The sequence below is a fragment of the Ranitomeya imitator genome, chromosome 2, assembly GCF_032444005.1.
Source record: "Ranitomeya imitator isolate aRanImi1 chromosome 2, aRanImi1.pri, whole genome shotgun sequence".
NCBI lineage: Eukaryota > Metazoa > Chordata > Amphibia > Anura > Dendrobatidae > Ranitomeya > Ranitomeya imitator.
The window spans coordinates 741,271,215-741,297,319 of NC_091283.1; the positions used below are offsets into that span (position 1 = coordinate 741,271,215).

General features: G+C 40.1%; 1 protein-coding gene across 1 annotated transcript in view; it reads left to right on the forward strand.

Moving 5' to 3' along the window:
• The first annotated feature begins 8,093 nt into the window (after positions 1 to 8,093).
• Positions 8,094 to 26,105, forward strand: part of LOC138665605 (cGMP-dependent protein kinase 2-like) — a 340,073-nt gene continuing 322,061 nt past the window's right edge. Inside the window, exon 1 of the mRNA XM_069753231.1 lies at positions 8,094 to 8,407. The gene's annotated coding sequence lies outside the window, so the exon portion shown is untranslated. The remainder of the gene's footprint in view (positions 8,408 to 26,105) is intronic.

The window sequence follows — 26,105 nt, forward strand, 5'->3', positions numbered from 1 at the left end:
CAGTGAAAATTGAGATACACAGGCGGTATTGTTTGTTTCACAGGCAGGCTACTCTGCTGACGTGTAGACACTGCTCCTAGGCCCTAAGCTATCAACTGGATTAGATGCATTGAAAATTGAGATACACAGGTGGTATACTTTGTTTCCCAGGCAGGCTACTCTGCTGATGTGCAGATACTGCTCCTAGGCCCTAAACTATCAACTAGATTAGATACAGTGAAAATTGAGATCCACAGGCGGTATAGTTTGTTTCACAGGCAGGCTACTCTGCTGACGTGCAGACACTGCTCCTAGGCCCTAAACTATCAACCAGATAAGATGCTGTGAAAATTGAAGTACACAGGCGGTATAGTTTGTTTCACAGGCAGGCTACTCTGCTGTCGTGCAGACACTGCTCCTAGGCCCTAAACTATCAACTGGATTAGATGCAGTGAAAACTGAGATACACAGGCGGTATAGTTTGTGTCACAGGCAGGCTACTCTTCTGACGTGCAGATACTGCTCCTAGGCCCTAAACTATCAACTGGATTAGATGCAGTGAAAATTGAGATACACAGGCGGTATAGTTTGTTTCACAGGCAGGCTACTCTGCTAACGTGCAGACTCTGCTCCTAGGCCCTAAACTATCAACTGGATTAGATGCAGTTAAAATTGAGATACACAGGCGGTATAGTTTGTTTCACAGGCAGGCTACTCTGCTGACGTGCAGACACTGCTCCTAGGCCCTAAACTATCAACTGGATTAGATGCAGTGAAAATTGAGATACACAGGCGGTATAGTTTGTTTCACAGGCAGGCTACTTTGCTGACGTGCAGACTCTGCTCCTAGGCCCTAAACTATCAACTGGATTAGATGCAGTGAAAATAGAGATACACAGGCGGTATAGTTTGATTCACAGGCGGGCTACTCTGCTGACGTGCAGACACTGCTCCTAGGCCCTAAACTATCACCTGGATTAGATGCAGTGAAAATTGAGATACACAGGTGGTATAGTTTGTTTCACAGGCGGGCTACTCTGCTGACGTGCAGACACTGCTCCTAGGCCCTAAACTATCAACCGGATTAGATGCAGTGAAAATTGAGATACACAGGCGGTGTAGCTAGCTTCACAGGCGGGCTACTCAGATGACTATCATATAATGCTACTAGCCCAAAAGGATTGGCTGAGCTAGATTACACCAAATGCTGTGACTAACACTTGCACAGCACTGGCACAGACCTGCCTGGCAATCAGTGCTATGAACTGCTGTAACCTACCCTGAAAAGGGCTGATATTACAACTAGTCCTGACTCCTCCCAACTCACTAAACCTATCTTTCTGACAATTCGCTCCAAAAAAACAATATTAATTTGTATAGCGCCCACAGCAGCAGCTGTGCCGTCTAACACTAAGCTGCAGCAGTGAGGAAATGATGGCGACGGGGCAAATGGCTGGTTCTTATAGGGCAAGGACATATGACATACACAGCCAATGACACATGCCCTTGCTTATGTGCATCACATGCACATTGCTGTGTGTGTGTGCACTGCTGATAGGCTGAGAGACTACACCGCCCCACTGTAAATGCGGGAAAGAAAAAATGGAGATCGGCGTTATTTCAGCACTGATCTATCCCCCCCCCCACCCACTATACACTGAAACACTCTATTGACAATGATAAACAGTTGTAATGTGCAAATAAAGCAAAGCTTTTGATGAACGAACATTTATCGAACAGAAACTCGAACAGCCGAATTTTAAGCAAATTGTTCGGGTTCGTCGAACGACTCGAACACCGCCCAAAACAGCTCGAATTTGAAATTGGCAAACAGTTCGACTCGAACAACACTCATCTCTATTGCTAACCAGAAACACACAAGCTTCAAAATACTTGGATATACTAATAGATCACAGACTGTACATGAGTTAAAAGTGTGATACAGCGGCAAAAAGACAAACACAGTTCTAGGATGTATTAAGAGAAGCATAGAGTCTAGCTCATTTGAAGTAATTATCACCCTCTACTCCTCCTTGCTCAGGCCTCATCCATAATACTGTGTCCAGCTCTGGCACCACATTTTAACAAATACATTGAAAAACTGGAGCAAGTTCAGAGAAGAGCTACCAGGATAGTAAGTGTAGTAAGTGGACTGCAAAGTATGTCCTACAAGGAACAGTTAAAGGATCTGGGAATGTTTAGCTTGCAAAAATGAAGGCTAAGAGGAGACTTAATAGCTGTCTACAAATATCTGAAAGGATGTCACAGTGTTTAGAGATCATCATTATTATAGCTCGCACATGGAAATGCGAATGGAACGGAATGGAACTGAAAAGGAGAAGATACAGATTAGATATGAGAAAAAAACTTTTTGACAGTGAGGGTGATCAATGAGTGGAACAGGCTGCCACGAGAAGTGGTGAGTTCTCCTTCAATGGAAGTCTTCAAACAGAGGTTTGACAGACATCTGTCTGAGATCGTTTAGTGAATCTTGCATTGATCAGGGGGTTGGACACAATGACCCTTGAGGTCCCTGTCAACGCTAACATTCTATGATTCTATGAAAGAATCAGCTGTGATGTCAAGCTCTCCTGTCTGTATACTCTTTTATTTCCTCCTTTACCCAGGAGATATGGTATGATGAGTCCTTTTTCCTGCACAGTCAGACACATCCATTTCACAGTACATAGCAGGGACACATTTGTATGATGTTCTTAAGACAGAACAACGTTTTTAAACACATCCAATTGATTTTATTCTAAGATCTAATCAAGATTTACTTTGTGGGAAAACCCCTTCAAGTAAACCATTTTGAGACAAAATCTTTAGGAGCTATGGTTCAGCTGGCTTGTCAGCATGGGAAATAAATAAGATTGAAACTTGCTCAAATTATATATGCAAAGGCTAACAGCAATCAATTTTAAGCCACCTAGGTGAGCAAATTGCTTCACATCTTTTTTTTTCTTTGTATTCTTTTCCACTTGGCCCAGATAGATAAGCAGTACTGGGAACTGGACATACCTGCTGTCATGGTGATACGGCAACAGAGAAGAGCCAGAAGACTGCAGTGTCTGGTTTCATGCACTCCTGCACTGGTTTGAAGAACTTCACCATAGCAGGCTTTTTCCTGGCCAGCAGTGCAAGGGTTAATCTTTTCAGTTGAAGCTCCTGGAGCTTTCCTACTTGGATTGTCTGAGCTGTTCAATTTTGGCCACTCCCCTTTGCTGTATATGCTCACTTCTGTCACTTAGGGATTGCTAGTGTTAGTTTTTACTGCCTAGTTCTGGAGTTGGAGTTGTTGTTGATGGTTGGAGGTGGCATTTGGAGATTGTTCAGGAGATTGTTGCTTGGAGTTTTGTCTGTAAGCACATCCTCATCCTCTCCTATTTGATGTCTCCTTCCTTTAACTCCTGTGTGTCCCTTTCTGTTGATTGGTGAGTATATTTTGTATGGTTGGTGTTTTCATTTATCCATATTCTCTTGTTTCTCTAGATAGTCAGTTCCTGTACACTTCAGCTTACTCTTGGTGGAGGAGGGGACAGATAAGTGTAGATATAGGAGTATAACAAGGCACGAGAACCCTGCGTCTCCACCTTCATGAGGAATCTGGTGGAAAGAGATAGACCAGTGCACCCCTAGCTCTAGGGACTTGGTAAGCACCTAAAGTCCTTACACTTGCGTGACACCTGTCAACAATGCCTACTTGGAAAGCAAAAACAGCGTATGTAACTTGAACATTAGAGGAGTTTTCCAAGACGTACATGTAATCCCTTTAAAACTTCACTTTTAATGATCTATATATATAAAAACCTAGACCCAATATGAAAACTTGGTAAATACCAATACAAGAAATGCAAAATGAAATACCACTAAAAGATATCCTGTTAAGGTCCTGCACACATCCTACTGCTCAAGACTGCTTGGCTGTGGAGGTTGGCACCCTAAGATATGATTTATTGGCTCCCCCACTCAACGTAGGCTGTCCCTCACTTCCCTACAATGTCCCTCTCAATATAGGTGGGAAAACAATATAGTGAAGAACAGTGGTGAAGAAAGCACACAAAATGCCCACAAATACAAAAAATCTAAAGGCCTTAGCAGGCACCCACAAAGATATTACAATGATACAACACACTGCATAAGTAGCTTATACCAACAAGTCAAAGTATAGTCCAATAGTGACTATGCTCGTCCCCTGTCCATTACGAACAGATGTTCATATCATTGCGAGTCAGAGCTCATTCAGGACCAAAATACAAAGCTGGAATGGGATTAAAAATGATAATGAGGATGACTTAGCGTGTGCAGGTGTTGACCCGACGCGTAGCATGCTACTTATCTATATGGCATCCGGCATTATCAATGATCACACTATTTCCTCCTGATGAACCATACTAATGGGGAAACGTGTCGGGGCAACACCAGCACATGCTAAGTCATCCTCATTATCATTTTTAATACCATTCCAGCTTTGTGTTTTGGTCCTGAATGGGCTATGACTCGCAATGATATGAACATCTGTTCGTAATGGACAGGGGACGAGCATAGTCACTATTGGACTATACTTTGACTTGTTGGTATAAGCTACTTATGCGGTGTGTTGTATCATTGTAATATCTTTGGGGGTGCCTGTTAAGGCCTTTAGATTTTTTGTATTTGTGGGCATTTTGTGTGCTTTCTTCACCACTGTTCTTCACTATATTGTTTTCCCAACTATATTGAGAGGGACATTGTAGGGACGTGAGGGACAGCCTACGTTGAGTGGGGGCGCCAATAAATCGTTTCTTAGGGTGCCAACCTCCACAGCCAGGCGGTCTTGAGCAGTAGGATGTGTGCAGGACCTTAACAGGATATCTTTTAGCGGTATTTCGTTTTGCATTTTTTGTATTGGTATTTACCAAGTTTTCATATTGGGCCTAGGTTTTTATATATATAGATCATTAAAAGTGAAGTTTTAAAGGGATTACATGTACGCACTGAGATTTATTAGTTCCTGTTTATTTATGAGTTGTGTCTTTTTGGTGAGTTTTCCAAGACGTAATTTATGGGGTAAGTTCATTGCAGTCTATTATTCTATAGATTGTCACATTCCAGGAAACTAATAAATGAATTTATTACAAAATATACTGTATATTTGTTAGAATTCAGTGGAAAAATTGAAGATCTGGACTCTGTTCTCATGGCACTGAATTAGTTAACTTGTTAAGTTGCTTAATTTTCAATTCCATTATATTTTTAAATTAAAACTAAGAATATTTCCCTGTTCTGATAATTTCTTAATATATTTCTTCCACTTGTCATTCGTAGCTGTGATTGAGATTCCCAGAGAGATGCTCACAAGTTACCGATTAACAAGTTCCATGCTCCTGTATATCACATTTGTTTTTATGACTGACAGTTATTTAGGATGATGAGTGAAATGTTTCTAACTGAATTAGTACAGATTAGGAAAAGATTTATTAGGGATTACGTTTGTTAGTAAATTGTGTAATAATATAATACTGTTTTACTATATTTCTAGAGCACAGCCAATAGACAATTATAACTTAAAGGGGGATTCAGGTAGACAGCAATTGGCATTATATTAAATCAGCCTAAAGAAACAAAAACTTTCTTTGAGTACCTCCTGAGGGGGAGGTACTCAAAGAAACGAGATCTCCACTTTGCACTGACGAGGGGCAGTACCACGAAACACATTGTCTGCAAATTGAGATTCTGGTTTGGCTAGTAGTAGTAGTAGTAGGATTGCTACTTCCAATAGGTGGCACTAGAGTTCTAGTCCTCTTCCTCTCTGAGGAGACAATTTGCATATTTCCCAGAGGAGCATTGTGGCTTTCAGTCTCCTCATCTCGGCATGCTTAGCATGTCAGTCTCCACAAGGAGAAACTATACTTCTTGGATATCTGAGTACTTAGAAAATTCTTGCATCCATGGGCCCATGGCTCGTACATAATCCGTCTACAGCTCCCTCTGAAATATATACAAGGACCAACTATGGTTAAGAGAAATGTTGACATTGGAAGTTTTAGAATGTTTACTAAATTACTATTGCTGCCTATAAGAACACTAAAGAAGTCCAATGTGTATTTGAGTGTCTGACCCGACAGTCAATTTTGATTAATAGAAGGAATATTAGAGGAATGATAAAATAGTAGTTTCATTAATGGAACCTGACAGCTTACCTGGGTCCCCCAAACCAGGACCGTGTATTTATTACTACCATTATACCCTTCTTTCCTAAAAAGCCATTTTAATATCAAATTGATATCTGCGTATAGCAAAAAACTATTTTATAACTTTGGTGGTGATTTGATAAATAGTGGGTGACTTATCATGAGGCTGTTGTTTACCCAAGACTAATCGTCCCACTAATCATGTTATCATACCTGTTTGTTTGATTTGCAAGAGCACCACCACTGCTGGCTTTTTGCAAATCATTTTATAGTGGTGATGAAGGATTTGTGACACCGCTGCCTCTCTGGCCATATGCAGTGCCCTGATGATGCTGGGGAACATACACATTGTTTACTGCACATTGTAGGTAGGGAGAGATTTGCAAGGTGCGGGTAGTGACGCCACTCTAATAACTCATGTCACTCATGCCTACAAGAGCATGATATCATGATTAGTGAGATGACTGGTCTCGGGAAAACAACACCCCCATGACTAGTCCGCCACTAATTAGCATATCACAAGCATTGCTATAAAATAATTTTCTTGCCATATGCAGATATCAATTAGAAAAGAAAAAATAATTGTTAGGAAGGGTATAAAGCTAGCAATAAATACATGATGGTGGTTTGGGGGACATGGGAAAGCTGTTAGGATCCCTTTAAAAAGGAGATTTTGGATAAGACAAAAAGATGATTTTTTTTCGAAAAATAGTACTACTCTTGTCAGGGCAACAGCAAGGGAAACTGTAATTGTGCATTGTTTACCAGCTTTTTGCCAACCGGCTACAAACAAAGTTGAAGGACAAAGTAAATACATTGTAATATAAAATCATCAGCTGAAAACTGTCAGCAGACTAACGGCATCTGTTTATGTAATGCTGTAGATAAGCCCCCGATGTAACCTGAAAGATAAGATTAACAAGTTAGATTATACTCACCTGGGGGGGGGCGGTCTGGTGCAGTCCGGTCCGATGGGTGTCGCTGTCCAGCGCCTCCCATCTTCATGCGATGACGTCCTCTTCCTTGCTTCCTGTCTCGGCTCCTGTGCAGACGTATTTTATCTGCCCTGTTGAGGGCAGCACAAAGCACTGCAGTGTGCAGGTGCTGGGCTTCTCGGACCTTTCCCGGCACCTGCGCACTTCAGTACTTTGCGTTGCCCTCAACAGGGCAGATAAAGTACGCCTGTGCAGGAGTCGTGACAGGGAGCAAGGGAGAGGATGTCATCACATGAAGATGGGAGGCGCGGGACCAGGACCACGACGCTTGTCGGACTGGACCGCACCAGACCGCTCCCCCAGGTAAGTATAATATAACTTGTTTTTCTTAACTTTCAGATTACATCGGGGACTTATCTACAGAATGCTGTAGATAAGCCCCTAATGGCGGTGGCTGCAGCTCATAAACGAAAATGTAGGTGACCGATTCCCTTTAACCTTTTTTTGATCTGTAAATTAACCATTTCTTTCCCAGACTGCCTCTGTGATTCTGATGCTTATATGAGTATACACCAGTCCTCCAAACAGTATCCTTTGGAGAACAATCCTTTCTCTACATATATTTCCTGCAGGCAAAATGTACTCTTTTTTCTAGACCTGTTCCCATATAATAACACCTATGTTATTACCTAACTGCATATACCGTCATAGTAATGCAGTATTTGTCAGGCACCAGCTTTGCAACAGCTGCATAGACATTTAGTCATGGAACTTTCCTTAGGGTATATACACATTATACACAACTTATTTTTTCAATTTTCAGATTGTGTATGATATGCTGCATTGAAAACGTTTAACCCTTTGCAGCGAAGCACTGCAGGCACGCTAAGAGGGTAAGGTGTTTTCTGCTGCCTCATGTTTCCCTGCAGATGGCACTCACAGCCTCTGTTCCCCATCCCATACATCCCTTGTGCTCTTCATATTTTCACAGCTGCTGTAAAGCCTCTTCAGTTGCTGGAAGACCTGATAGTAACTACACTTGTCACAGAGGTAGAGAGAAAATGCTACGGATTAGAACAGCATTTGTGGCCTTTCCTCTGCTGCTTCCTTGCCTGCTTCCCAGAGGTGACAACAGAAATGACCGTCAAGGTGGATTTACCCTGAAAGCAAAGATGTAAAACAGCCAGGGAATGTTCATTCAGTGCAGTATCCTAAGAGGGACCTGCAGCCATAAACATCAGCACCAAAGGGGCTTCCTACCAACAGTGACCCTAGCACCTGCCATTAGGTTGGATTCATATCTGGCTCAAGGAGTCTAAGGTGGGTTGGCCAATGTGGCCGGTAAGGTTTATCCTGCAGTTCATCTGCCTAGCAAACTTCCTGTACAGTTTGATGTAATGTCTTGTTTTTGGTCCATCTGCATTGACTACAGCAACTTCCCTTTCTCTCTGACACAATGATCCAGGCAGGCAGCTGTGCACATCTCTTTTCATGTGTGACAAGTGATTACACACGCACCCTGTGCTGCTGCACTGGCTTCCTCCATTCATTTTGCTCAGAGTGACAATGCCTTTGCAGGTTATTCAGATGTGTGGTGTACCCCTGTCTAAAGCTGACACCTCCATGTTTACATCTGTGCATGATAAGGTCATGAGGGGTATTACGAAGCTGAAAGCAATGAGTAGAATACCTTTAAATTAAATATTATTTATTATTATTATTATTATTTATGTTATTTCATTTGAAAATCATTTATAGCAACTGAATATTTTCTTTGTAATTATTAACACAAGCCATGCAACCATTTCTATCACAGGCATTATGTACTATGTTTCCGACTATTCCTTTATGCTGTTGTGAAACTGTTTATAGCAGCCAGGGCATGATTAATTTTGAGCCCGTCTCTGCTTTGTGTCTCGTTAAGTGGTTTTTGTTGTAGATGAAGCATGCTATTAATAATGTAGAATTTAATAAACAGTCAGTCTTGAGAAAAGTTTGGATATATTATAGAAAACTACATATTCCAAGGCAACTCAACCATTAACTATGTCGTCTCTGCCCTATCTTACAAATAACCGGCACATGTTCTACTAATATAATTGGAAGAACTCAAAGTCTCGAACGTGAAATGTTGCTTCTTGTAATTGCAAATTAGCAGGATTTTTGGAAGCTCAACCAAGTTCACAACATATTTTTGTAAGCAAGGATCAGTTAGTATAAAATTACAATGACTAGTGATAGCGACTACAATACTAAAGGTTAAGGATTTTGTTTGCTGTGCACTTATAAACCTATAAAGAATGAGCTATAAGCTCTAACTGTAGACAGACAAAAGCCGAACGAGAAATAGAAGTCATTCCATGTCCATAGAGGTAGGTCTCATCTCAAGTTCTTGAATTGGCTCTTGAAGCCACAACCTCCTTAAATGTAAGGCGTGACAAACGATAACGTTGACTTGTATGTTCCCAATCTTTCAGTCTCTTGTGACATGACCTTCTTGGTCTTTAAACTCTCTTTTATGTGCCAATGTAGTGACGTGGCATCATACCTAACATGTACCTATTGAGAAGCTCTGTTTGAGCAGTGAGCTAAAGATATAATGTGTTCTATTGTGGGCAAAACCCTAGCGTGCTGCTGTGAGCCACTCTATAAGTCCTCTCTGGCCTTGATAGAATGGTTTGTTGGCATTTCCCTGGCACGCAGCACCGAGCTATAATGCCACGCCAGCGTTCTCATTATTCACAGATTTGTTGTGAGACACTAAGCAGATGCAAGGACGTCTCTTTGGTGTATATGTCATTGCAAGAACTTTGAGCACTTCTGTTTCTGTTAACTATTTTATCATTGATGTATATAAACTATAACTTAGTATTTTACTATTTATGGTCCTAATCACTACCACTGGATAGCTGTACCTAGCCACATATACCCCAGACATCTTCCAACATCATATCACTGAGACATCTTTATTTAAGCTGGTCATGAGGCACCACACATCTTGACATAGGTTGAGTTAGAAGCAAAGGTAAGAAAGAACATATTTGTAATTGGTATGATTAGAGCATAGTGCAGGACTTATTACTAACCCAATGGAAAGTATGGCAACACATTCTTTCCTGTGGTGCTGAGTGTTTGTTGTCTAGGTTACTGTCCAAGCATTGACCAAGGTTGCAAAAGCTTTAGGCAGGAGTGGAAAAATGCTGCAAAGTAAGAATGTGTGCACAAAAACGGGTGCTAGTTTATTTTTATTTATTAACAAAATGAATGAACAAAAGATACATCTAAGTAACATCAATATTTGGAGTGATCACCCTTTGCCTTCAATAAGTACTGTTGAAGTTCTTTTGAAGAAGTATTAAGAAATGGACCATTGTGAGGACCGCAAACACAGAGGTCAGCAAAGAATCTTAGTGCAGCAGATGAAACACATATCATGCTTACTACACTTTGGAATCAGAAGATGTCTAGCAGTGCCATCATCACACAACAAGTACACTCATCTACTTTTTAGAGAAGTTTGGGCAAAAGTGGTTATCAAGGAAAAATTACTGTCAAAAAGCCATATCTTGTAAACAAAGCTAAGCAACTCAACTATGCACAAAATCATAGGATTCGTGGTGTACAAAAATTGCAGCAGATGCTTTGGACTGATGAATCAAAATGTGAAATATCTGGTGTAACAAAAGGCAATTTGTTCACTGAAGGGCTGGAGAGCAGTACTATAATGAGTGTCTGCAGACAACAGTGAAGCTTCTTGAAGGTTGCTTGCAAGTTTGGGGCTGCAATTCAGCTGACAGAGTTGGGAATTTGGTCAGGATTAATGGTGCCCTCAATGCTGAGAAATACAGGTGGATACTTATCTATCATGCAATACCACCAAGAAAGCATCTGACTCCAAATTTGTTTAGTCAGTGGGACAACATGCCTAAACATACCACCAATATCATTAAGAGCTATCTTCAGCATAAAGAAGAACAAGGATTCCAGAATATGATCAAATGTTCCTTCATGAAGCCCTGAACTCAACATCATTGTGTCTCTCTGGGATTACATGAAGAGACCGAAGGAATTTCACAAGTCTACATCCACAAAAGATCTGTGGTTAGTTCTCCAAGATAGTTGAAACAACTTCCATGCTGAGCTCCTTAAAAAACTGAGTAAGTAAAGCGGACCTAGAAAATTTTATGATATTTTGGAGGCAAATGTCAGCACTGCGAACACTGAGTTTGTTTAGATTTCTCTTTTGTTCATTCACTTTGCATATTAATGATTGATAAAAATGCTTTTTTTTACACCTGCTTAGCTGGGAGAGCTATCCATTAGGTGCAGTAAAAACAAAACATAGCATATCCGTCTTATCACCTGAAAAGTGCTTGCTTTAAAACAGACACAAGGAAACAGAGGAAGATGGCAGGAGAAGGACACAGAGATCATAACCTTCCCAAGAACACTAGAGCTGAAATTATAAAGACCAGTATAATAAACATACCAACCTATTAATCGTGATGATGTGACCAGTATTGTCAGCGAATAAAAAAATCAATGCACAGTAACAGTGGGAATGATTATAGTGGCTGGAAAGCAATTACTGGCGGTAAAGATCAACATATTCACTGGGCACTACTACTAGCCTCTCTCCACAACATGGTTTATACAATCTGATTCTACAAGGATTGTTTCACATAAAAGCAGCAAGAACAAGGAATAAAAATTATTTTCAACCCAGAGTGTAGAAAATATTCATATTGCTGGTGGATTCACTGCCTTTGCAATAAAGAAAAACTGTGAGCGTAATGCAGTCTGACGATGTAATAATGGATTTATGGACTTCCAGACATCAGATTGGTTCTGAAAGCATCAAAAAATCAATTTATCAGTAGCACAAAAACTGAAAGGAAAACTGATTTTTACAATGAGTGATTTGCTGGAAAAATCTTATGACAGTAATATATTACATGCTCTGTTCTCTTCTAATATATAGGATTGAATAACAATAAAACCTGATCTAGTCATCAAGAAATATAAAAAGAAAATAGTCTAACTAAAGGGACCTTGACTAAAAGTAGCAAAATTCCAGTGCCAAAATATTAAGCTTATATTGTAATTCCTCATTAAAGAAGACCTGTCATTGGGATTTATGCCCCAAACTAATGACATGTATGTAAAGGTGCTGTAATGCTGAGTAAATCCTTACCTTTCTTTTTCAAACATATTTTGTTGTTTTAGGCTGTGTGCACACGTTGCGGTTTTTTCATGTTTTTTTCGTGGTTTTTCCTGATAAAAACGCTATAAAACCGCAAAAAAACGCATACAATAAGCATCCCATCATTTAGAATGAATTCCGCATGTTTTGTGCACATGATGCGTTTTTTTCCACGAAAAAAAACGCATCGCGGTAAAAACCGCAGCATGTTCATTAATTTTGTGTGTTTTTTGCGGATTTCCCACTACAAAATGCATTGGGAAGTGTCCGGAAAAAAAACGCATCAAAACCGCAGCAAAAACGCGTCAAACCGCGGCAAAATTGCTGCAAAAACGCATGCGGTTTTCTTGCGGATTTCTTGCCGAAAATGTCCGGTTTTTCTCAGGAATTTTCTGCGAGAAATCCTGAACGTGTGCACATAGCCTTAGAGAAATCCATAGTTGAAATTGTATGATAATGATTTACACGTGCAGGGGAAATGCCCTGTCCTTACAGCTCTCCTGCCTCTCTGCCTTTTCCCCCTCGCGCTGCCTGCCTCTTGTTCCAGACTGTGTGTAGCACAGGCGATCGGATGATCGCAGCTTCTAGTTTTCCATGGAGTCTAATGAAGAAAGTGACAAGTAAAAAAAAGGTTTTAAACATATTTAAAAAATATCTAGATTTCAGAACTCAGTGGTTGATACTTTTTAAAGGCTAACTGAAAAGATGGTAACAAATTGCAAGCTTTCGAGAATACTCAGGTCTCTTCATTAGACACAGAGTAATGCAAAATCTGTAGAGTCACCTATTTATACAAAACAGGGCACAGGAATAATGCAATAATAAGACAAGTGACGTGAAGCAGAATTATCATTATGGGAAAAGGATAAGCAGTTTTGGCTGCAAATATCAGAACAGTTCATAGATAAGGAGTGTGAACATTTTCTTGTCCACTAAATGGGGTCTGGTATTGTGTTGTGATGCCCCACAAGGTCTGAAGAGCAAATACCTTAGTTGATGTAGAAAGAGATAAATCCATGAGACACATTCATTCCTGCACTGAGTATGTCAAAGGTTGTCATAAGTTTGTACTCCCAGATGCTTCTTTCTCTCTGAGATTTGAAGTTACCTTTGAATAGAAGTAATTCCTTGTCCATGGTGCTGTGATCAGGGATACAAAAATGTTTGGACACAGGTAACTCTATAATAAAACTTTGACACTCCTTTTCTATGCACTGTTCTGATATTTACGGCCAAAACTGTTTATCCCTCTCCCATACTGATAGTTTTGCTTCACGTCACCTGTCTTATCTATTACATTATTTCTGTGCTCTGTTGTGTATAAATATGTGATTCTTCAGACTTTATATTATTCTATGCCTGATGAAGAGACGTATGTAGTCTCGAAAGCTTGCAATTTGTTACCAAATTTTCAGTTAGCCATTAAATGGTATCAACCACTGAGGACCCTCAAATCTAAATATTTTTCTATCTACTGACTAACACAGTGCAAATATATGAATCTTTCATAAACATATTTAAAAAAAATATAAAAGTTGAAATATCCCCCTTTTGCCCCATTCAAAATTAAACAATTAAAAAAAATACACATATTTGGTATTGCCGCATTAAGAATCGCCTGATCTATTCAACAGATTGATAAACAACGTAGCAAGAAAAAAAATCAAAATAACAGAATTCAGGTTTTTTGGCTGCCACAACATTGCAATAAAAATGCAATAACGAGCGATCACAACATCGTATCCATCCCAAAATGGTGTCAATAAAAACATCAGTTCGGCATGCAAAACATAAACCTGCACCCAATCCCAAATCCTGAAAAATGGAGACGCTATGGGTCTTGGAAAATGGCACAATTTTTTTTACAAACTTTGTATATTTTTTTTCACCACGTAAATAAAAAATAACCTATACATGTTTGGAATCTACAAACTCGTAATGACCTAGAGAATCATAATGTCAGGTCAGTTTCATCTCCCTCCAAAGATATTCTATTGAGTTCAGGTCTATAGACTGGCTATGCTACTCCAGGATCAAGAAATGCTTTTTACAGAGCCACTCATTAGTTGCCCTGGCTGTGTGTTTCGGGTCATTGTCATGCTAGAAGATCCAGCCACGACCCATCTTTATTGCTCACTCTTACTGAGAGAAGGAGATCGTTGGCCAAAATCTACGATACATGACCTCATCCATCTTCCCTTTCAAATAGGGTGCAGACGTTCTATCCCCTTTGCAGAAAAGCCACCCCCAAAAGTGTGATGTTTCTTCCACCTTACCTCACAGTTGGGACTGTGTTCTTTGGGTTGTACTCATCCTTCCTCTTCCTCCAAACACGGTGAATGGAGTTGATACCAAAAATTTCTATTTTGGCCCATGTAGCCACATGACCTTCTCCCATGCCTACTCTGAATCATTCTGATGGTCATTGGTGAACTTCAAACAGGCCTGGATATGTGCTGATGTGAGCAGGAGGACCTTGCGTGCGCTGCATGATTTTAATCCATGACAGTGTATTTTGTTACTAATGGTAATGATTGAGACTGTGGTCCCAGCTCTCTTTAGGTCATTGACCATTTCCTCCCTTGTAGTTCTAGGCAGATTCCTGAGCTTTCTCAGAATCATCCTTACCCAGCAAAGGTGAAATCTTGCATGGAGCTTCAGACGGAGGAAGATTGAAAGTCATCTTGTGTTTCTTCCATTTTCTAATAATTGTGCTAACAGATGTTGCCTTCTCACCAAGCTGCTTGCCTATTGTCCTGTATCCAATTACAGCCTTGTGCAGGCCTACAATTTTGTCCCTGATGTCCTTAGACAGCTTTTTGTTCTTGGCTATGGTGGAAAGGTTTCATGCAATAAAATGCAATTTAATCATTTAAAAATTATACAATGTGATTTTCTGATTTTTATTTGTAGATTCTGTCTCTCTCAGTTGAAGTATGCGTACGATAAAAATTACAGATCTCTCCATTCTTTGCAGGTGGTTAAACTTGTAAAATTGACAATTTTATGTATTAGAATACATGCAACTGCAGAATACCAACCGTTCACCATTTTTAATTAACCAATTGCAAATAAGTTATATTCCATAAAATACATGCAATTCAATTACTAAAATAATATATATTTAAATGAGGCATTCCCTTTAAAGAGAATCAATGTACTGAATTTAACCCCAAAACTATTTATATGTGCTTGTAACACTTTCAAAAACAAGTCCAGCAATAACTTTACATGGTCAGTCTGTTCCTCTTTTACCGGAAAAGTAGCATTTGAAACAATATGCAAATAAAGCTTAAGTGCTCTCCGAGTGTAAAGCTCTTCAAAAGCCTCTGTCATTCTGGCTCTATTCCAAGGCCATTGCTGCCTTCTCCTGCTTAACAGTAAGCAGCAGAAGGCAGTGCTGGGTGGGGAAAGTTTGCCAGTGACATCCTGCTGACAGATACCCTTTAAAGGGTTGTTCCCATTGCAGTCATTTAGGAGAATGGCAGCTCCGTGACCCAATCCTCTCTGGTGAGATGACCACTGCCACCACGTTGAAGCAAAGAATGAATGAAGAAAAAGCTATATTCTCTCTATTAACTTTTATGGGACTTACAGAAACAGCAAATCACATGGATAGATTTTTAATTAAAAAGTGATGTGGCACATTTATGTCCAGATATATTATATTTTAATACATTCTACAGACCTTCTTTACATTGTAATAATCAGTGGTGGACAAGACTCAAAAGAGATTCTGCATTAATTGAAAAATATATTAAAAGTTAGGAATAACGCCATTAACTTTAAATCATAGTGAATATTAGAAATAAACAGCATAATACACTCAATGCATGGTCTCATGGTTTTATTTCACTCTGGAACTCCTTGTTGATTTCTAGTATTCATCTGATGTGCAGTAGGTCTTGACATACAATATAATATGCAAAATAACACATTTATGATATGTGAATAGTCAATGCATAGGGGACATTTATGTTATCATTGTTTTGCATATTTATAAATTCATTACCATAAATGCAAGTATTGACAAATTAGCATATCATTAATTCAGATAACTTACATGTTAATATTTAAGCGAAAGTCAACACAGATGCATTTCCCATAGTCATTCACATTTGGAAACATGATATAGCTGTTATTTGACTCTCAATTACGGTATATAGTTTTAACTTCAAGTAAACCTGCCATTAAATTCATGCTGCCTATACCATAGTCAGGATGAATGAGAGTCTTGGTGCCTGATTACAGCCGGGTATGTTTTACTCTGAAATATCTCTGTGACATTTCAGAGAAAATATAGCTTGAAAAGCTGACCGTTGTCTTTAGGGAGAGACCTGACTAGTCCGATGTGATCCTCACTCAGTCAACTTCTCTCTAAACTGCTCCAGTTGATTGACATGTCTCTATGTGTGTAGAAGGAGAAGCCAAGCGGGGGCAGTGATGGACTGAGCAGGCCTCCACCCTTAGTCTCCCACCAGCTTTTCAAACTATGTTTCCTCTAAAACACAACAGCATTTCAAACTAAAACAAACTTGGCTGTAATTGTGCAGCCAAGCTCTGATTAATGTTGTCCCTGTTTCAGGCAGCTAGATACTTCAATATAACATATAGTGAGCACCTGTGATGGTGGACTATTATAAGTACTATGCTCCCTATATTCTGAAGTGCACTTTACTTAAATGTCATGATGCTGTTGTGCCAACTTCAGTTATGATGGGAAGCTGTAGTGCACTAAATATACAGCAGTAATGAATCTTTTGGATATCCACCATATGAAGAAATCCAAGTAGCCAAGAAAAAAAAAATGTACAGAATATATATTTTATTTTAAAGGAGCTTTTCCATCCTATAGTGTTGCAAAATTATGTAACTGCTGGGAATCTCACCAACGCAAGCACAAATGGACTACAAAATATAGATGAGTGGATCTAAATAGCATGGAATCTTGCAACAGAAAGAAGGGTAGTTCTCTGTTTCATTTCCACTTTTGTGTTTTACACAAAAAAACCTTCAACAATAGTTACATGTGTAATTCATGACTAAACAAAAAAAATAACTTGCCCTTTTCATATCCCTAGGCTTCTGCTCAGCATTAAACAATTAACCACTCATATGTCAAATCAAAGGATTTTTTTTAGGCCAGGGGCCCATGTGCATGACATGTCCCCCAACTTTGTCATGCTCCTCTGACATACACACATGTGTACTGTATGTATATACACTTTAAGTACAGATACACAGATTACACATATGTACTGTAGCGCAGCGAAGTTGGTTCAGTGTGACAGACAGTGACCACAGGAAAAGTTCACAGCAAATGTGTTTTAATGTCCACACTCACATAGTGTACAGCATAATGTATACTCCTGATCACAGCCGGGAAACAAAACAGTCTGTGGGAATCAGGTTGCGAGGGCAACGGCCCCACCATATCACGCTGTGGGGTGCCAGGAGTTCGCCCTGCTGGCTCTATGTTAACTCACACAGTGTTAGGACTGGCGGAATGCACCAAGTTTAAGATGGAATAGTATTAGGTGCGTTCGCAGTCCGAGGTCCACCGTGCAGGTGAAAACCCTGCTGCTAGTAGAGACGGACAATATGGCGGTACAATGTGAATACACACATGGGTTAACTTCACCCTGTGTGAGGGAAGCGAACCCTGTTGCGTCACAGGGCCACGGAACTGCACCAAGAGCGCAAGCAAGGAGTCTTAGAACTCAATCCCAAGACTCAGGATTTGAGTTCATAAAGACCTCATGCGCTCAACACCGCTACTGGGGTGTCAGAGAGACAGAAATAATAATATTTAAGAAGCACGAGAGTGCGCGCGGTTCCGCACTGGCGGACGCCACTAACCACCCAGGCTTAGGTCAGGAAAGCGCAGAGAAAGCGCACGGCGCCGCACTGGCGGTCACAGCAATTAGGCGCTGTAATGTGTGTAACGTGCTGATGGCTTGGACGGGTGCTAGATAGCTTCCATCATTCGCGAACAGTCAACAACACTAGGAATGGGAATGATTTAGTAGCTTTCATCCATTGACATACATCCATCTACACACACACATTATCAAGTCAATACTAGCGCATGGCCGTGCGGCTATACAAGCCTTAAATAGTTGCAGCACGTTTAGGACCTTCAAAGAAGGACCAATGGAGTTGCTGCAGTACCTGAGCATGTGACCCCAGATCTCCACTGAGAGATCGTGCCCTGGGCATGCTCAGAGTGCAAAGCAGGACTTAGTCCTAGCACCTACAAGGTCCTTCCAAGAAGGACCAATGACTTAGCTGCAGTATCTGATTATGTGACCCTCGATCCCCACTGAGAGATCTTAGTCTGGGCATGCTCAGAACGTGAAAAGCAGGACTTAGTCCCAGAAGCGTCTGCTCGCCGCTGCCCAGCACTGACTTCAATGGCAGAAGCAGGAAATGCAGCAGTAACTCTTAGCATAGAGTCAGACTGAGCGAGACGCTGGGATCGACGTCTCCACTGAGCAGGTTCCACTGCGGTAGGAGAAGAATGGGAGACCGCAGCAGAGATGGCCCGAGATTCCCCCTGTGCAGAGGCAGGAACTCGACCCCTAACACACAGGCTGATCTTCTGCAGAGCTGACTGTTCCGCAAGATGCAAACTCCAATCTGACACACCCAACCATCTCGCCCAGGGGTCTTAACAATCAACCTGTGGCTATAGGCCACATGGAAAACCCGGCGGGGGAGGAAACGGACCACCCCGCTACCTTCCTGTAGTCCGTTTCAAAAATAAAAGTCCATGGCAGGTTTTCCTAAATCTGCCCTGGATAAATATCTATGCCTGTGACTGCAATGAATTCCCGCGGCCTCAATACTCTTCTGAGAGAATCCTGGGGGGACACATAGCGACTCTCGCAAATAACCCCGATCGCTGCCTCACAGTACATACACACACAATCATATACACACATGTAAAATATGCATGTACATTACACAGGCATATATACACAAAAATACAGTGCTATGCATAAATGAGTACACCCCCTTTTAACATTTTACTCTAAATCTCATTGAACACAAGTGCAATGTAACATTTTTTTTACAAGATTAATCTTCAAAGAACATTCTTTTAACCTATAGCATTAAAGTAAGGTTAGAATATAACTTTCATTTCAAAGTCTTCAGTTTTACTCAAATTAGTTGATGTAAAAATAAATACTCCTGATGTCAAAACAAGTACATGTACTGTAGCATTTTGCATGACCGCCATAATTTCCAAGGACAGCACCAGGTCTTCTAAGCATGAAATGAACAAGTTGGCGACATATTGTAACATTTATATTGTTTCAGTCTTCAAAAATGATCTCTTTTATAGCCTGAATTCTCTAAAACACCTAATAGGTGTTCAACTGGGTTTATATGAAGAGACTTACTTGGTCACTGGAGCACTTTCTCCCTGCTCTTCTTCAGAAATGCAACAGTAGCCTTGGATGTGTGTTTTGGATTATTATCATATTGTAAAAATGCATGTCCACCAATGGCATCAGGTAATGATAGCATCTTCTCTTTCAATTTAGAGCAGCACATTTGTGAATTTGTGACACCATCAATGAAATGTAGCTCCCCAAACCAGCAGCACTAATGCAGCCCCACATAAGGACATTACCATCATGTTTCATTGTAGACACTATATATTGTTTTTTGTACTCTTAACCTTTACTAAGCCATACATGTTTAAAGCCATCAGATACAAAAACATTTATATAGGTTTCATCTTCCCAGAGTATAGAGTCCCAGTTGTCTTCATATTTTTCAGCATGGGCCCTGACAAATTGTATGTGGACTTTTTTGTGCGTGGGCTTTAGGTTAGGTTTCCTTTGTGGATGACATCCATGCATACTATTCCTCTGTAGTGTACACTATAACTGCAGTGAATTTGCAAGTCAAGTTTCTTCAATCATTCTCAACAGAAGATGCTCCTGTTTATATGTTATCATCTGTGGTCAGTGTGGACATCTTTATGAGATGGTTGCAGTTTCATCTTTGTTAAAATTTGTATCACTTTTGCTACAGTATTCTGACTGATAAGTAAAGATTTGCTGATCTTCTTGTAGCCTTCACCTTACTTGTGTAAAAAAATTATTTTCTTTCTCAGAATTTGTGACACTTCTTTTCCATGTGGTGCCATTCCTGACAGCACAAAATGGGAAGGGGTTTTCTGTTTTAAGTAATGCCCTTTTGTAGTCAACTGTCTGCTGGACACCTTTTTAATGAATATTGCTTACCTGTGGTCGAATTCTTGTTAATTATAATTTTGTAGTCTACATTTTAGCTGTGCTCATACTTTCTTTGGAATGTACTCATTTTTGTAACATTTGAATTTGTTGGGAAATTACTTTTTGTGCAAATTAACAATGTAAATACAGAGTAGTATCATTGGCATCTGTATTTCTTCTTTTAGTGTTCCCCATTCTTTACTCTACACAAAGAAGATTTAGCGGCATACCAGGTTTTTTTTTGCAATAAAAATGAGTATGGGGTGGTCTGCCTTTTTCCTGATATATTGCCACATTTGTACATCTATTTTGAAGCTCCACCATGATGACTTAAAGGGTTTTCTTACCATGAGATATTAGGCTCATTGTACAAATCATAAAAGATTATGTAATGATAAACACTGGCAATGTAAAACATGATCTAGAAACAAGTTGTTTGTCTAGCAATGGGGACATTAAATTACTGAGTTACATGCTGGAAGACAGGTACACTTAGTCACTGTCTTCAAAGCTAGAGATGGGAAAAACCGAACATTAAATTAATATTTTAAAAAAACAGCATGGGGTCCCCCCATTTTTGATAACCAGCCAAGCTAAAGCAGACAACTGGGGATGGATATTCTCAGACTCGGGAGGTGCCATGGATATTTGCTCTCCCAGCTTAAAAATAGAAGCCCTCAGCTGCTCCAGAAAAGGCACATTCATTAGATGTCCCCACAATAACCCTCTTTTGCCTATTTATTAATGCAAAAAAAATAAAAAATCACAGTAATCCTCACCTGTCCACCGATAATCTCGCCTGCTCTCGCTGCTATCAGCGAGACCAGGCATAGGCTGATGTGAGTAGAACTCTCATCAGCCAACTCTTGACCGTTGGTATCCTTTTCACCACTCGTCAGAGCTGCTGGCTCACACACTGTCATCTGTGTGGCAGCGTGGCAAATGCAGTTCTTTGACTAATGGTAACATGAAAGATTACCACCAATCAGACAGTATGGGAAACACCGGATGGTCAGGCCATCCATTCATTGGAATGGGGTCCGGGATCTGGTTTCAGTTCGGCTGCTCAGTACTCATGTTCTGACCAATCAGCGTTTCCACTGCTGTCCAGGGCTTTGTGAAAGAGGAGCCTAGAGACGCTGAGCACATGAAACAGGTGACTGCGGGTCAGCTGTTGTGTGCGTGTGTGTCTCCTCTCAGACTTTGCTTCACAGTCGGCTGCGCCTCTGACTGTGCTGGCTGACAGGAAGGTCCGCACACACACAGCTCTCTTGGCAGAGTAATAGAAGTCGGAAGCGGCTCCAGGTGATGTGAAGGTGCTGCCCCTGCACTTTCCACCACATCACTTGTACAGCCTGCCAGCCGATGCCAGCTATACAATAAAGAGTGCACCACTCAGATCATGGTATTACCATGCAGGGCATGCATGAATGAAAGGGGCAGGAGCTGGGGCTGGGCCAGTTTCCCAGCCCAACTCTGTTCAAATCCCACCATGGACAACATCTGCAAGGAGTTTGTATGTTCCCCCCATGTTTGTGTGAGTTTCCTCTGGGTTCTCCGGTTTCCTCCCACTCTCCAAAGACATATCGATTGGGAATCTACATTGTGACCCCAGTGGGGACATTTATGATAACGTCTGTAAAGAGCTGTGGAATATGATGGTGCTAAATAAATAAAATTCTAAACACAACAGTATAGATTACTGGAGCTGTTGAGAAAAGTTTTGCTTGTTTATAGCTTTCTTTTAAGCATTTAGGATGAAAGTTACTCATTTTCTGTACACTAAGATTGCTGACTTCACAATTAGATGTTTATAGTTTATAGCAGCTTCTGTGCATTATCCATTTGTTAAGCCTACACAGCAATATACATTTACCCCAGAGTCAGTTTTGGGTGATATAACTTGCATTTAGCAGCTTTCTGTGAGAGCTGCATGTTCTAGAGTCGAGCACAGAGGACCTGCTGAGCAATAAAACTATAATAGCCTGCCTTATCTAGAATTAATAAATAAATGGTTGAATTTTATCTCCTAAAGCCTCACAGTACCCACAAAAGGACTCCGTTATACAAATTATTGAGCCCCGAGCACAAAAACTTCAATCCATTACCACTGGCAATTGAGGGCTTAAACAATCTGAGCTGGAATAATGCTATCAGCAAATGGCACACGTTAATTTGCTCAGTAGAACGTAAATGAAACAATCCTAGTTGGGCATAGCTGAAATCTCATGTGTTTAATAAATAGGTCAGTCAGCCTCATATATTGCTTTGTGTCATTGTGTCACCGTGGACAACTGTGCAACGTGTGGAAAACTTGTAGCTATGGCTCAGGGATTGAAATTTGCCAGCGGTGAAATAAGCTTTTCACTCATGAATGCAGACTTGAAATAGGCTACTTAGATCCACAGGGATAAAAAAAAAATGGCCATGCTTTCATGATCTTTCCGCCTCATGCATATATAGTAACTGAGACATAATTATATCTTCACCAATGCCATAAAATGGATTTGGCTTTTTGCTGTAGCATATTTTAATATAATTTTCTAGATACAAAATTAATATTCACATAAACATATAGCCCCGGTTCATTGAGACTGGCATTTTGTTAGCCAGTCATGATGAAGTGTGTGCAGGAGTAAGATGTACCAAATTCATTGAGGAGCACGTCCAACTGTATATAAAAATGTACTGTTATATTTTAATATAAGCAAACAAAAAAATGTAAACAAGCCACGGGATTAAGAAACCTAGAAAAGATACAAATAAGGTACAATAACCCAGAAACACCAATAGCAGGAATACCTAAATTGATGGGAAATGAACACAGAAAAGAATCAAAACATCAACAGAAAATCCAATGATAATGCCCTCCTAAAAACTATGCCATTAAGCAAATACCATAATCTATCATGTGTAAAATGCAAGAGATAAACTAATGTATATACTTACATACATGTGTGTGTGCAGGATGATAAATCCAATAGAATGAATTGTAATAAAGATATATCGTAAACCCAATAATGTCTACACATACAATCTAAGCCATATACTAAGTGGGATATTAACAAATATGCCATGCAAATGAGTACAGTATATAGTTTGGACAAAGTAAGGAGGAACATGAAGAGTGCTGCTGGTAGGTGTGGTCCCCAGATGTTTCGCTAGCACAGGATGGCTTTATTAGGGGCGTTGACTGATGCTGATTTATCTTGATCACATTTGCATTCACAATTAGGTTCATAATTTTTCTTTATTGCAATTCATTGTATTAGATTTTTCATTCTGCAGTTAATATACATTAGCTCATCTCTGGCATTTTCACTTCATATATTATCTTATTTGAACAATAGCATATTACTAGGAGGGCATTATTATTGGGTTTTATGTGGATATTTTGATTGTTATTTCAATTGCCATGCTCCACCACAAGAACTGAACTCCAATAACACAAATAGTCCCGAAAACATATTCATCTACTGGTATTACCATGCATAAACTAGCATGTATATGCTAAGTAGCATATCTATCAGGGTCAAAAAACGACTCAGAGCATATCTAGGACAACAGGAGAACAAATGAGTCAAACGGACATGCCACTATTAAACAAACGTGAAAAATCTTTATTAAATATAAGATAAGATAAAAAACACACAGGGCTGTTATAAGGCGTATGTACAGAACAATAGAGCAATCAATATATCAAGTGACGGCATAGTAAAAATGGGTGTATGACCAAATTCCAAAAAATAAGGAACGGTGCACGTCACCTGAAGAAGGTGAACCCGCACCGAAACGTGCGTTGGGGACCAAGGACCGGTTAGACTAGCCTCTTTTGATATGGGTAAATATCACTTTTAACTCTCTTACGGCTGCGGCCCTTTGTGGGGTTTAAATCTATCTGACTGGTTATTAATACCTACTGGGTTAAAAGGTGAGGTTGTGCCTTAGAGCAATGGAGGCCACTTGACCTCTTATGCTCTATATATAGGCTCCCCTCCCCCTGTTTCCCTGTATATTTATACAATATGTAACTAGTCTTACTAACCCACTTGGCCTTTATCTATGTCCCGCATAGTGTACCGTAGTTGTTGGATACATTATATTACACTTGGTGTACCCATTATGGAGGTATAGTCTCACCGTTCCTTATTTTTTGGAATTTGTTCTCCTGTTGTCCAAGAACTGAACTCCAGTCTGTGATATATTTGCCGAAATTTCCACCACCATTATTACGTAACTTAAGATAAGTTTGCTGACCATGCTCGTCTGACTCCCTTACAGGCCCATTTTCCAGTAGTGAGATCCAATCCGATGTTACATTATAACCTAGCCAGTGGATAGGTGATCAGGTTTGTAGAACTGAAAACCCCTTCAATATAAGAATTGCTGTAAAAATTAGCTAATTGCTGTTGTTCTGGATCATGAGACTTCCTTGAAAATAAGCATTCTGTCATTGTTTTGTTTTCCCAACAAAGCCACTATGGTGGAGATTTTATTTCATGTAGATTTTGAGAGTGAGTCCCTCCTGGTTGGCGGCTGTCCATTCTGGCTTTTAGAGCGGGGTACTTATATGAATTACATATGCCTTATTAGGACATATTGACACATATTGACACAGGAAAACTCTTTTTAAAGGGACTAGATCAGCACAGAATGACTGTTCAAATTAAGTACACCTTCCCACCTGCTTGTTGTTCCTCTATGTCCACCCTCCCGACTTATTTGATTGACAGCTATGGCTTCATAGACCCAGAGAAGGGTGGAGATAGATGGAAACAGGCAGGTTGGAAGGTGTAGATAAATGATTGGCTCCACCATGATTCACCGAATGCCTGCACTTGGTTTGACCAGTCATTCTGTGCTAACAGGGTCACTTTAAGGGAGCTTTGAATCCTCCCCCTCTCTATCCAACAGGAAACTCTTGGCAATCCCGATGGTCATTGTGAATGATTGATCACAGTTGCTACATTCTGCTATTAAGAAGCAGTGAAAACTTCACACCTAGTCGTGGAACAGATTTTGCATCTTACAGATGGAATTTGTCATTACACAGCTGCTCACCGGTGTTTTTTATATTTGATTGGACACTATTTTAAAGCATATATACAATAAACATGTTCTTATGATTTTTATCACTGCTTTTCTTGTGTTAAAATTGTAGCCTGAAGCTCCAGAGCTGCATTCCCGGTTCTATAGCTCATACGATTTCTGACACATTCTTAAAGGGTGCATAACCAAAAAAGACTTACATAGCAAATAGATCAATAGCTGCACTCAACTGTACTAAAGCAAGGGAATGTGCAATACATGAAATGTGAATAGCATAATGGCCTGTGAAATCTATGAAAAACACATGAGATGCTTAGCACAAAATTTGGCCAAGAAAAGTGAGCCCATCCACCAAACGTCAAGGTAATCTCATGGATCGGATGGGTCCCTGACCTGTCTACCTAGTGTGAACACTTACCTCTGGCTAATAACATGGTAAAGCCTGCATTTATAGGGAGGTCAGAACCAACTGTGTTTGGATGTAATTAAACTCACAGCATGGTGAAGGACGGGCCGT